This window comes from Mytilus edulis, chromosome 1 (genome assembly GCF_963676685.1).
Source record: "Mytilus edulis chromosome 1, xbMytEdul2.2, whole genome shotgun sequence".
Lineage (NCBI taxonomy): Eukaryota > Metazoa > Mollusca > Bivalvia > Mytilida > Mytilidae > Mytilus > Mytilus edulis.
The window spans coordinates 15,397,676-15,412,941 of NC_092344.1; the positions used below are offsets into that span (position 1 = coordinate 15,397,676).

Below are 15,266 nucleotides of genomic sequence, written 5' to 3' on the forward strand. Positions count from 1 at the left end.
ATGTCATCTGTTGAATGGACACCAACAATACAATATTACATTAGTAGCCAAGAGAAACGCATATACATTGCATTTAATTATCCACCAAAAGAGACAGGGCTCCATGAATTCAAAGTTCGATTAGTTGAACTTCACAAGGATGGTTATGATTTTAGACTTGCAAGAGATGTCAGTATATCAAAGGTATGTATCGTGCCATTTTAATATCTAAATTTTATACATAAAGAATATTTGATAATAGAATTTTCTTCATTTTCTGTTGTTTAATTTAATTTTCCCTTACAATTACAGCTATGTAGCTCTGTTCATGTACCCTACTATAATTATTTGCCCATCTTGTTCTGTTTGGTTGTTTCTGTTCGAAATGAAACAAGAAACAAAGCGTAAAAAACAAAGTTAGAGAGAATTTAACTGCAATATTCAAATTGTAACGGAATTTCCTTTCGATCCAAAGAATTTGTCAGAGGAAGACAAGCTAAAATCGTTAGAAGGAACTTATTATTTTATCGTGTTACAGGCATTATGTCCTTAAGATAATTTTGCCTCTCCGGTTATAACATATAATTAATTGACTATCAAATGTTTGCAATTTATTTTTATGAATTACTTGCAGCAAGAAATCGTTGCTTTTTCGTACGAAGGAATATTTCGATATTATAAAAATAAGCCATAGCATTATATGTAGCGAATTAATTTTTATATCATACTGTTTTGTTAAGAACTTGTGATTTTGTTTTCTAGAATATGTACTTTTTTGACAATTTACAACCAGGACGATATAAAGTTACAGTAAGTAAGGAATATAGAAATTAATTTGGAATTCATTGTTTTAAATTTGAAACATGTTTGGCGGTAAGAAGATATTTAACTAAGAAAACATTGAAAAAGGGATCATTTTTAATCAAAATCTAGAGAACAGTATAAAAAAGAAACCAGTCAAAACCCGGAAACAGTTTTATGGACAATAAAGATAAGCTAGTTGTATTAGTTTGCATAAATAAAAGGCAATAGTATGGCACGCCGTTATTATATTTATTCAATTTCGAGATATCTTATTTAGTTAAATAAGATAAATTATAAACTAATTGAGATATCTTAATAACAAAATGAGATATCTTATATATTAATTAATTGAGATATCTGATTTATTAAATAAGATATCTTATTAAAATGTTTATAAAGATATCTTATTAAAATATTTATAAAAATATCTTATTAAATATATAAGATATCTTATTTAAAATATAAGATATCTCTATTAATTTATAAGATATCTTATTAACTATATAAGATATCTTTTATATAGTTAATAATAGAGATATCTTATTTACTTAATAAGATATCTCCATAAGTTAATAAGATATCTCTTTTAGTTTATAAGATATCTCTATTAATTAATAAGATATCTCTATTAGTTTATAAGATATCTCTATTAATTGATAAGATATCTTATAAAGTATGTATTTAAAAGATATCTTTATAAAGAAGTAAGATATCTTATATATTTTATAAGATATCTTATTAATTAATAGAGATAAAGATATCTTATTAATTAATAGAGATATCTTATTAACTTATAGAGATATCTTATAAACTAATAGATATATCTTGTAAACTTTTAGAGATATCTTATTAACTTATAGAGATATCTTATTAACTTATAGAGATATCTTATACACTAATAGAGATATCTTATAAACTTTTAGAGATATCTTATCAACTTATAGAGATATCTTATTTAATTGGTTATAAAGATATCTTATTTAATATATAAGATATCTCCATAAGTTAATAAGATATCTCTATTAGTTTATAAGATATCTCTATTAATTAATAAAATATCTTATAAAGTATGTATTTAAAAAATATCTTTATAAAGAAGTAAGATATCTTATATACTTTATAAGATATCTTATACATTAATAGATATCTTATTAATTAATAGATATCTTATTAACTTATAGAGATATTTTATAAACTAATAGAGATATCTTATAAACTAATGGAGATATCTTATTTACTTTCAAATTAAATAAGATATCTTATAAAAATTAAAGATATCTTAATACTTAATAAGATATCTTGTTAAATAAATAAGATATCTTCAAATTTGAATAAATATAAAAACGGCGTGCCATACAATATCAGTCTACTAATGTTATAAATTTATAAGTATACATCACTAGTCATACGTATTCACACTAAGTCGATATATTACAATAGGGATTAGGAAACAATCGGTAAATATAAAGATCAGACGACTTAAATTATCTGGTATACAAGGATCTAAGACTGTGAAAGACATTAAACTCGTGTGAGATGTATACACATCGTGTCGGTTGACCTGTCTGTTATAATGAACATGACCTTTGTTCAGCTTGAACTTTCTGTTTGTTTGATAACTGTTCAATGTCGATAAAGACTATAAAGGAATATATAGTCGTCTACAAAATTTGCAAATTTTCAAACACACCAAATTTGTGACATACTCATATCGGCCTATTCATGATGACACCTTTGTATTCATGATATCACAATTAACAAGCAGTAAGATAAATTCGATAGAGATCAATAATTGCATTCTATCGGTATATTTTTTTTTTCTGATATCTTCTTGTAAATGAGGGACGAAAGATACCAGAGGGACAGTCAAACTCATAAATCTTAAATAAACTGACAACGTCATGGCTAAAAATGAAAACGACAAATAGACAAACAATAGTACACATGCCACGACATAGAAAACTAAAGAATAAGCAACACGAACCCCATCAAAAACTTGTTCCCTTTCGGGAAAAATCTCGATTCATAATAAAATTAGCTATTTATACCTTTTCTCTCTGTATTTTTGTATAAGAAATTTGCAGATTAATGTACTGGCGACCTTGTTTAAATTAAGTAGAGTTTAAGTAGAACATACAAATATATTATCCATAGATGTATGACATTCCCCAAAATAACATATAATCATATTTATTTTCTCTTTTAAAATAAGTTTATTTTTTACAGTTTTAGTCGTGTTTCATAATTTTTTTGTTTTGTTAAGGTTGAACCTCAAAATTGCTACTCCTGTGGTAGAACTTCAACAGGTTCTCTGATAATAGAAGACAGTAAGTACAGTTCATCTATAAAGAGCAGAAAATACTTTTAAATACAAAAATGTTATATGTTTTAATAACAAATGTATATTGGTATCAGTCTATTTCACATAAACAGTAATCGTTAACTAGATAAATTTGTGTTACATTCAGCTTTATAAAAAAATACAATTAAACATACATTAATATTGCATAAACTGTCTATAAGATCACGGTGGGTATGGTTGTCCTGCGAGAGAACGTACTGTGCTGGTGATTTGGTCCTGACGGGTGCTGGTGATCAATGAAAAAATGTAAACAAAGACGAAAATAATGATTTTTGACGTTTTCACTCATACAAAATGGAAGAAAACGGTTGAGATTTTTCAATTTTGTTTCTTATGGGTTCATATGTAAACCATTAAAAAGTTGACCCTCTAAACTTTTTCAGTAAGCGTAACACAGAAATGCTCATTTTCAGAAAATCTCGAACTGAAAAAATAAAACAAAAATGCTCATAGAGTCCGCTTTCTATACCGCAATCCACGCGACAAAACTATTTTGTGAAAAAACATTGCAATTTATTAACATTTAGCATTTTCTCAATTTATTCATGTCCTGATACTGTGCTGGTGGGTCCTGTCATTGTGCTGGTGGGTCCTGATACGGTGCTGGTGATTTTGGATAAGAAGTTGGTCATATTTGAAACAAATGTTACAAAATCAATAAAATTGGGCAGATAATTGTTGTCAATAGGATCTATGACTCCTATTTTAGCTCTTGTGCATCCATTTGGCTGTTTAATATGTGTTTTGAAATGATCGTAACTTGTATTAAATAATTACATAAAAGGGCAACATCTTTCGTCCAATATCAGTATCTAAAATAAGAATAGTTTTATTAAGATATTTTAAATGCCCCTTACATTGATGCTTCAACAATGATCAAAGCCAATGCCGCATAGACATGTTTGTTAGCGCTCCGCATACCCCTCCCCACTTCCACCCAACCAACCCTCCTCATTTCCTCCTTCATTGTTACAGTGGTGTACCAACACAACAATTTATTACATAAAATAATAACACAAAGACACACATTATTGAATAGCGAATGCTTGCAGGTACTGAAAGCTAGTTCAAAGCCGCATTTTCAACTAATAGATAAACCATGTTCTCATATACAAAAATCCCAATTGTGTAGATTACAAAAGTCTCAAAACTTAAGTTCACATTTTAATGTTTGATGAAGCAAAACTTTGAAAATGTGCAGTGAATCTTGTTCTCACAACAGTTATTGTCATAATTATGTTTACATAAGACTCATAAAGGAATTAAGAAGGTACCAAGCAATTTTTTACAGTTCAATTTAATGATCATGAATGGAAGGAAATGGTACGTAAGTTTACATAGGACAAAAATAAATTGATAGTATTTTTTGGCGAAAGACTTAAACGCTTCCTTGCATTATATAGTACAGCTCTTCTATAAAAGCATGCAAAAACAAACTTTGATTGACTTGCTTGCTATGTTTGCTTGGATGTTTTCAAACAATATGTAGGCGGAGTTTCAATACATACTTGGATTTGATTGGACAATACAAACTGACAGGAATTGAAGTTAATGTTTATTATCCAAATAAATTGTAGTATATAGTAAACAGACTACTTACCTGTCGTTTACAAACATCTAAACAATCATAGCAAGCAATTTAATCAATGGTTTGCTTTGCATATATTTATAGAAGAGCTGTAAATTCTAAAAAAAAAAAGAAATTTTGTTGTCGTAGATGGTTAAATCCTCAACAAAATCACAATATCTTTGTTGGAACGAATAAAGGTTTTAAATCAAATTTTCGTGGACTTTTTAGCTTCCACCCTGACGAGACATGTTAGCTGTTCGTATGCTGTTGCACCTGACGCACGGAAACTTTCACATTTCCATCTTCTTTTCTGAAATATTTTACCCAGCTCATACTTGACAGGACTGTTATCCTAGTAAAAGGTGTAACCAATGAATTGAAAACAAGTTAAAAATTCCATAATACTATATAATTCATTTTATGTGTCAATTTGTTCGAAAAAAAGTCGAAAAGAAGAGAGTTTTTTTAATGCCATGATTATCTGCCGCTTTCTAGATTTATGCTTAGCATTTATTTCAGATGACATGGACTCCTCACCCTGGTGACCCTGCTGCCTTTCATAACTTTATCCGTATACATATATTAATAGATAAACAAAAGGCTGCAACTGGTATTTGATTCGTTGTAACGAGAATATTTGTGGTGAATGGAAACTGTGAGGGTCAAAATCTTAAATTGCTTATAAATGTTGCTGGACCCAGTTTCGTTATCTGATCTGAATTTTCTGAAATGTGCAAGGTGATAGACATTTTGATTTTTTTTACTCGGTAAGATTTGCCCTAATTGCTTGAACATTTGCAATATTAAAGCCGATTTCAATGAGTGTGTAGACAAAGGGAATATCTTTGGTTATCTTGCTTGCTGAACAGAAAAGTCATTGTTAGGTTATGTAAACTACCCTACTTTAAGAGTAGACTAGTCCGACAAATGACACATCTTTCTGTCTGTAGGACCAGGCTAATTCGAAAGGAGGGTATAGACCTTACCTAACAATGACTTCACGGTTTAGCTAACAAGCAAGCTAACCAATGATATAACATTTGCCTACATACTCAATGGAATCGGCTGTAACTAAAAACTCGAATACATTTTTACAGACAGTGGTCTGGTTTGTTGATGAATATTGTTTTTCCTAGATTCACTCTTGAAAAAATCATTTGGTAACATTTGGTCATTGTAATACGGACGCCAAGACAATAAATGAACCTCACACGATCCCTCGACACAGTTGAGCTTATATATGATCTTATAGCGATTCGGGTTGAAAATCAGTTGAAATTAAGCCAGTTATTTGTGTGTGTAGATTTGTATTGTTTTAAACTGTTATGACTTTTTAAAGTTAAATCTAGGTGTTTAATCTAAGAATTTCTTTTTTAAACTTATTTACTTGTTTTATACTCAATTGGTAGTACATGTATGAAGTTACGAGATATTTTAATTTTTGAAATTGAAGGCACAATTAACAAAGTAAACGTTAGTTTCAAATACTTTTAAATAGATTTTTAAGGATAATGTACCCTTGTGTTGATCCCATGCTAAACATAACAAAAATTTCTGTACAAAGGTCTGTGAATTTTCTACAAAAATAGTGATTTTATTTTCACCAAATTCTCTTTTTCTACTAAATACAATAATGAACTATAAATAATAATGCTTTGCAAGAAGTTTCCCCTTGATACATGTATATGTACAAAATTATATCTCTATTATTCATTGTCTGTGCTGTTTTGATACTATTGCAGTTTGCACATTTTCGTAATTGACAGGCCACAGGAGGGGGTGATAAACCATACACGAAAATATAAAATATTGATCTAAGTACTTAATTTGCATCTCTGAACCCCCACCCCGGCTTGTTTTTTAGGAGGGTGTCTAAAAATGGTCGATTACAGACAGCCTAGTACGCATTTTACTTTCCAGGCGTGTTTACGTTGATTGTTAAAGTCCTGAAAACAGATAGATAGAAACAAAAATGTTTGATCTATCTGGCTTTAGATTCAGTTTTTTTAAATATAAATTAAGTCTACATTTTAATATAATAATACTAAGAATTCACAATATAAAAAAATGCAGAAAAAAAATGGAGATGTGAAATATCTTAATAAGGAGTCATTACTACAGAGATGGTGTGTTTGACACACAAAACTTAAAAGCTTAGTGATATTACCAATATTAAAATAAAAATATATTTTAGTTTGGTAGTTTTTCCATTTACTCATTTTCAATCATAATTAAGGCACATTTGATTTTTTATTCATAAAAATATTTAAATATAGAAAAGTAGGACACATTGTTCACTTCCTCCCCTGTAATTCTTTATCAAAAATATTTATTTATTTTGGAATTTTGAAATGAAAAAGCTAAGAAATCTTAGTTTTGTTAATGTTCTCTAGGTTATCTCGTCTTCATTCTCTGACATATTCTCTGACATATTCTAGTCTGCCCTTTCATAAAATAGTGATTTTTTTTAGTGTTCTATCGAACTTTCGAAAAAAACATACCTGATAACCGTTCAGACAAAAAAAATATGTTGAAAAAATCTTACAGATACAGCAAGTGATTCTTAATAGCTGTAAGATACATTTTTCTTTTAAAATACAACTTTTAAATCTTACGGGAAACTATTCCAAGCTTAACACTTTCACTGTAACCTCGCTCTAACTTATCCCCCATCCCCCCAAAAAAAAACCAAACAAACAAACCCGCAATACTATTGTCATTCTTATAGTCAGCACTCAATTTTTCACAAACAAATGTGTTTTAAGCTGCTAAAGACATATGATTCAAACGCTCAGAAAGTCCTTTCTTCTATATTTTTGCTCTCCATTTTTATACAAAACCTTTACTTTCTTTGGTTTCTTATGGAAATTTGTCCATTGACAACAAACATACAACATCATCTACTTTATATAAGTATTGTATAAATTACAACGTATTTTGGCGATCTTGCAAAATGATCGTAATCCCGAAAATCGTAAACATATTTTCTTATCTTAAAAGGGGGCAAGAAGGGTTCCATTAACAGGCCAATAAATAAAATCACAGTTAATTATAAAAAGAATAAAAAATAGGTTTTTTTTTCTTCTCTCATAATAACAGTAAACAGATTCATAACAATGTCAATTTCAAGAAAGCAGACAACAGTTAATTACTAGTAGTCAATAACAGTACAGCATCAATGATCTTGACTAAATATTTGCCACTTTTAACTAAAATATAAAGGCACAGAACCAGGACATAGGAGCACAGAACCAGGACCGTTTTTCTTATCACCAGCACATCGTCAGGACAATTCCGTTTAACGAACTTGCACGACTTTTGCAATTTTATATTGTTGTAATATACTTTGCATGGTACTTGTGACGCATCAGAGAAAAATTAAGCAACAAAACAGTCGTTTTATTGCCGTTCTGATACAATGTAAACAAACCCACCAGCACAGAATCAGGACCCACCAGCACCCGTCAGGACCAAATCACCAGCACAGTACGTTCTCTCGCAGGACAACCATACCCACCGTGAAGATTATGATTGATTGATTGATTGATTGTTGGTTGCTTAACGTCCTATAAGATTATGAAATACTAGTGCATTTGTTCCGGACAGAATAATGTTTACAACTATTTGTTTCAATATAACGTTGTTTACTAGAAAGAAAAACTATTATCAAACGTGAAAATTTGCGTTCACAGGATCGTTCAATTTATTTTACATTTTGTTCATTTAAATAAGTAGCCTGGATCGTCATTGAGGGGTCTACTTTAAAATATTTGAGTAATGAACTAATCCATTTGTATATTGATTTATCACCCATCCTCAAATGCATTTACCTTAAAAAATGTCTTCCAACACTACACCAGTTTTTGGTGGGGATCATGTTGCTTAGTTTTTAGGTTTCTATGTGGTGTCTTCTGTACTATTGTTTGTCTGTTTGTCTTTTTAAAAGCCATGGCGTTGTCAGCTTATTTTCGATATGAGTTTGACTATCCCTCTGGTATCTTTCATCCCTCTTTTACTATCTATACCTGTTTAAATTGCTCATTCTTGATGTGGTCAAAATTACAATAAACTGTTTATAAAACTTTGAATTTTTCGAAATACTAAGGACTTTCTGCCCCAGGAGTTACCTTAGTTATATTTTTTTCATTAGACTTTTGATTTTTGTATAGCTGAAACGTACGTCTGATGCACAAAATGTTAATCCTGGCTTCAGTGATGAGTTTATTTGATAACATAGTACGTAAAAAAAACAAATGAAGGGACAATATCGTCCTGCTATTTATTTAATATGAATTTATTATGTCAAACATATGACAGTTGTTATCCATTCGTTTGTTGTGTTTTAGCTTTTGGTTTTGCCGTTTGATTACAGACTGTTCATTTTGAATTTTTCTCGGAGTTCTTATGAAAACATTGAGAAATAGTCAATTTGAACCCCACGGTTGAGAAGTTATATTAAATCCAAATGCGCGCGCAAAAATAGGGAAAGCCACATTAAATCCTTCGGAAGAGATAAGTTTTAACGGGTCATTCTTGAAATCAATCACAGATATCAGGAATTATGCTCCTTCACCTTTCCAGTGAATTGCACAGAACGCATTAATATTCTATGTAAGCTCACGACATATTATCTTTAGTAGATATAACTATATATATATCTATATTCATATTTCAATGTCTACTCATCTTTTTTCATCATTACTCATAATGATTTGTTATTACAATTACTGTGACAATAGTACCTTCAACGAACTTAGCATCAAATGGAAAGAGCACACAGACTACAACTTCGTTGCCAGTAACATACACAGCGGAAATAACATCACAGGAAATTCCATGTGTCGAAAAAACCGCAACCCGTTCTAAAACGTCTTTATCATCAGCACATACACAGACAATAACATCGGATGGAAAGATAGATACCACTACTGACAGCACCTATACTACAACTTCTTTGTTAGTCCAACATACAGGGAAAATAAAATCACAGAAAATTCTTCATACCGAAAAAAACGCAACCCTTGCTAAAACATCTTTGTCATCAGTACATACACAGAACATAACATCTGATGATCCTATACCACTATTGACAACATCCGTAATGCAGCTTCGTTACGATTAGCTTATACTCGGGAGATAACGTCCTTGAGTTCAGTTTCATGGACCAATCAGAAAACAGGAATGATTGTTGGAGCTGTACTTGGAACTTTACTTTGTGTATTGCTGGTATTCGTTTTGGTCTACCATGTGTACATAAGTAGAAAAAGAAAGCACAGTAAGTACGATACCATAGAGTTGAAATATAGCAATAACGTGGTATAACCTATAACAATATAGATAGTAAACACACCAATGATTTGAAAATTAAATACTTCTTTGATTTGACTCAATTTTACTCCGAAAAGATTCGTTAAGCATATTTCATGTTTTTATATATAGAAATACTTGAGGGTGCAATTTTACAATGTTTCTAATATCGTAACTGAACTCCCGTTTCCTTTTCACGAATGTGATCTACAGAGTTAGACTGTTTACCGGTCTTGTAATAACATGAGCAACACGATGGGTGCCACATCTTGAATATGATCTACTTACCCTTCCGGAGCACCTGAGATCACCCCCCCCCCCAGTTTTTGGTTGGATTTGTGTTGCTTAGTCTTTAGTTTTCTATGCTGTGTAAGGTGTACTATTATTTGTCTGTTTGTCTTTTTCTCTTTTAGCCATGGCGTTGTCAGTTTATTTTTGATTTATGAGTTTGAATGTCTTTTTGGTGTCTTTCGCCCCTTTTTGCACAAGAGAAGGTATCTGATATCAATACAGTATAAACTCTACTACAACGACTAATTTTTATACCCTTGTTAAAATAGCTTTATATTAGAATTTGTCTATTCGCTCAACAAAATAAGACTAGATTTGCGAAGCAGGGTTTTAATGAGGTTATGTACGTGGAGAAAGTAGAAATATAAAAACCTGCACGTTTAGCCAAGCAATGCCAATTACAATATCAATAGTCTGTAGCCACGCTGTATCAAAGTCTGTATACAAAAACAGGACTTTAATTCTAATTTTTGACTGAATACGTACATTACTGGTGAAAGCGAATAATGTCTTGATTAAGATCTGTCAGTTCAGTTAATACCGCAAAAACTACATGATTTTACAGGTTATTCCCTACTGTCAATTTCAGGAGTTTGATTTTTCACTTATATCTAAGATGAGTTTTCTTAATTGTATATTTGAATGAAGTGCTTCCTCATTATTCTTCTAATCTTAAATGAGATTTTGTGATAAAATTAAAAAAAAAATTGATATAATGCTTAATTTTTTTATCTAGTAAATGTAACAATCATACATTTTCAAACCAACTTTTTCAGAGCATAAAAAGATCGATCTAGAAACGCCAGCAAAACACGAAGAACCCTTGGATACTACCATAAGGACTTATGCCATTGAAGAAATTAAAGGTAAGATGATTTAATACAATAGCATAAAAAAGGGAGCAATTCACAAGTTGACGAACCAAACAATACTAAGGCAAAAAAGAAAAATATGACGAAAAAAACTAACAGTAGACCATAAATCACTACACAGAAAACAAAATATTTATACTTTTTATTTTGTCCATCCTTTTACTTTTTTAAAATGACAGCAATAGTGATAAATTTGGTATATCTAGTTTCTGACACCTTTTGACACTGTAGTATTTGAAATTTGTTTGGCCATATTTCTGTGTCAACTTCACAATTACGAGAAAGCCTTTTAGATTGTTTGGCCTCGGGGTGGTTGTATCAGCATTTGTCAATTCATCAGACTGTTGATCAATCAATTTTGTTTGATCTGTGCCTCACCATGCAAAAGTTCAAATAAATCACAAATATCTTCATAGCAATGAATATTATTGCAGCTTATGTTTATATATTTGAATTTTCTCTTTGAATTGGTATAGATTTGGTGTATTTTCATTCTTCCTGAAATAGTTTTAAGTGGTGTAGGACTTCCTATTTCTACTTCTAAAACCTCAGCCTCCTCAACCTCGGAAGCTCGATTTTAGTGCAAGTTTCAATAGTTTTAATAAACGAATCTGCTGTCAATATATATGCCCCAAAGCTTATTTGTTGATCTACCGATCTTTAAATAGATTCCTCAATGTCATCAGGAATTCCCTTCCCATGTTCTGCTTCGTGTCAGCTACAGCAAGCACACGTAAAGCCAATCTCAAATGGCATGACTGAAAGCAAATGGAAATTTATTTTCCTTCTGTAATCCCATCGCTGTATTAATGTATGTACAAATTGATACTGACCTTTGATTTCCTTAAAAAAAAAAGGGTAGAATGTGTGCCCAAATACTTGGAAGATCATGTCTAAGGGAATTCGAATGCATCGACTGAATTTCCTTCGACATCTTGCAAGAGCAGTTCTCTGAAAGTCTACATTAATCATACATGAAGTATGACTTAGGGTTTCTTTGAGAGTTTTGAAAGTTTATTCTGGTTTCTGATAGTAAAAAGAAGGCGAATGTAAGAAGGTCTTCACAACTCATGTGTTTTTCGATTGGCCTTGTCAAAAAGTTAAATCACAAAAAATACTGAACTTAAAAGAAAATTCAAAACGGAAAGTCCCTAAGCAATTGGTAAAATCAAATGATAAAATGATAAAACACATCAAGTGAATGGACAACAGCTATCATATTCCTGACTTGGCACAGGCATTCAAATGTAGGAATTGGTGGATTGGACCTGGTTTATAGCGCTAAATCTCTCACTTGTATGGAAGTCGCATCCAATTCCATTATATTTACAACGATGCGTGAACAAAACAGACATAACAGGTTAACATTGTCAAAATAGGGGTACAGAAACGCTTTCTTTTTCCTTCACAGTTATGCTCAATTCAATTTCGTCACCAACTCTGAAGGTCTTTGTTACCTGTTTAATTTGTCATTGAGCCCAGGAACTTTACCACGCTTGTCCTTGTCATTTACCGTTAGTTTGACAGTTGATTGCTAAAAATCTTACAATCAACATGTAATCAAGATTATCCATGGAACTTTACGATACTATTAGATTTTAAGTCTAACGTAAATGTCAATCACTGGAGAAAAGACGAATCATCAACTTTTCTGTATGCAAATTTCTACCAAACGTCCTTTGTAAATACAACATATGTAGATGATTTCAATCAACAAACGTCATTCCTATTCCCAATTTCACTTAATGCTTAAAAAGGTATTAAAGATATCTAATAAAGGCAACAGTAGTACACCGCCGGCTGTTCAATGGTCATATTTCGATTTAGTGAAAACAAATCCGGTTTACAAAAGAAACCGAAGGAAACGCATCAACTATAAGAGGAAAACAACGGACAAAAGAAATCACTGCACTGCAAAAAAAAAAACAAACATCAACATATATATAACAAACATAGGGAGGTGCGATGTTGTGTTCGTTACATAATGAAATTGTTTATGTTATTTTTAGGCATGCTTATGTTGTTTTAAATCTGAAATTATTTGAAATTTTCTTTTATTCAGACGATCTCCTCAAATTTCCCAAAGTATACGTTGTAAATGCAGAAGACCATCTACAACATATGAAAGCTGTCGAAGCATTTGCTATATTTCTAGATGTTCAATGTCACTGCGACGTCATGTATGCTCCATGGTGTCCTCGTGAATATCTAGATAATAAATCTAAATGGGTAATAAACTCAATTGACAAGGCCGATTTTGTCATTATTGTGAACTCCGACCTAACTTACCATCAATTTAAATCCTGGAAGAACCAGGAAAACAGATGTGGCAAATCAACAGACCCAAATCAAACATTTGATTTGTTCATGCCACCCATAAGTCAAATTACTGAACGTATTATTGATGTTAACAATCCATTCAAATGTATAGTTGTACATTTTAGTTATACTGCTGATAACTTAACTCTGGACGAGCTATGCACAGGAGCAGAATATTTAATTCCAAAACATATTCACGAGTTGATATGCCAAATACATCAAATGGATACCCGTCGTGTCGGTTACTGTATTTTGCAGATCTTTTGTCCGACACCACAGAAGGGCAAGATTTGACAGAATGTATCGCATCAGCAGCACATTATGATGAACAACGGACCAATTTGTCGAATACAAATTTTGGGACCTATGGGCAGTGTGAATCTGCTATTGATATTCACTTTAATTCTTTTGAAAGTGTGGATAGTGATAAACCAGTAAATGAATCCTTCCTTGATTACAATATAAGTGAACACATTCCGCAAATTTCTCAAAATCAAAACAATGTCACTCGAGACAACGCACTTAGGCAGAATTCATTCGAAGACAATAATGCTGTTGATATTACAGATATCTTGTATCATCAAACATTACAGAGTTGTTATTCGGTGAATGATAACTTCAGCTTTAAAGCCCCAAGTGATACTGACAATGACGATGTGTTGAGTCAGAGATGTGTTGAGTCAGAACTAACATCAACAAATATATGATCTGAACAAAAGAATGATGGACCCACGCTTCGAAAATGATACGTTGTCTTACATCACACATGCAGTGTTAAGTCACGAAGATGAGGCCATACGTTTGGGTGGTCAGAGCGTTTGAATCTGAAATTAACATTTAGTCTAGAATGGTTTGAAATGTTGATTTTAAGTTCTACTTAATAATCTTTTTTTTGCCAAAGTCATAACAGTTATAGGCATATACCATATAATATTCTATCAAAATATCTAAACTTATATCATTATGTCTTATTTTGCCAGTTAAACCATGTGAAATACGTTCAAACGTTGCGGGAAAGCTAATACAACAGACATAAATGAGGAATCTAATAATTAAAACCACCGCTATGCAAACAAACAAAGACAAAAACAGAAAAACACATCGACGAAAACAAATTGGTTTGCAATTGTAAAAATATATAAATCTAGTGTACAATTAAGAGTATTTAAATTTGTCTTCTTAAATGAAATCAACACAAAAAAGGATCTAATGAAAATAGCTGAATACATCTAAGCTTTGCCTGAGAAACTTGCAACCTTAATTGCTAAGTAACATTTAGATTTGAATGGAGAATTTAAGAGAAATTGTTATAAATATTGCCAAAACCGAAGCACGTATTCCTAAGGTGAAAATCCCCTCCGCAACTTTCGGTCACCCATCAACGGTATCGCGAATATCAGTCCAGTAGGTAAATGTAAGATTTATAGAGGGTAGTATACCTTACATAATAATGACTTCACGGTTCGGCTAGCAAGCAATTAAGCTAACCAAAGATATTACATTTACCTACAAACTCAATGAAATCGGCTGTAACAACATTCAGTATATCTGAGCAATACGCCATTTATTTATTTTCGTTACTTTATAAGAAAATTCTGACATAAAGATTGCAAATTTATGCAAAAAAATGGAAAAACAAAACTACCAAACGCAAAGCTAAATTCAAAATGGGAAGGTCCATTAATATTGACAAAATAAAAAAAAACGATGGAACGACTGGAACATTTAAATGTCATATTTCCGACTTATATGGACAACCAAT

The 15,266-nt window shown here is 31.4% G+C and overlaps 1 pseudogene; it reads left to right on the top strand.

Annotated features, from left to right (window-relative positions):
• Positions 1–14,457, top strand: LOC139524885 (uncharacterized; annotated as a pseudogene).
• The last annotated feature ends 809 nt before the right edge of the window (positions 14,458–15,266 follow it).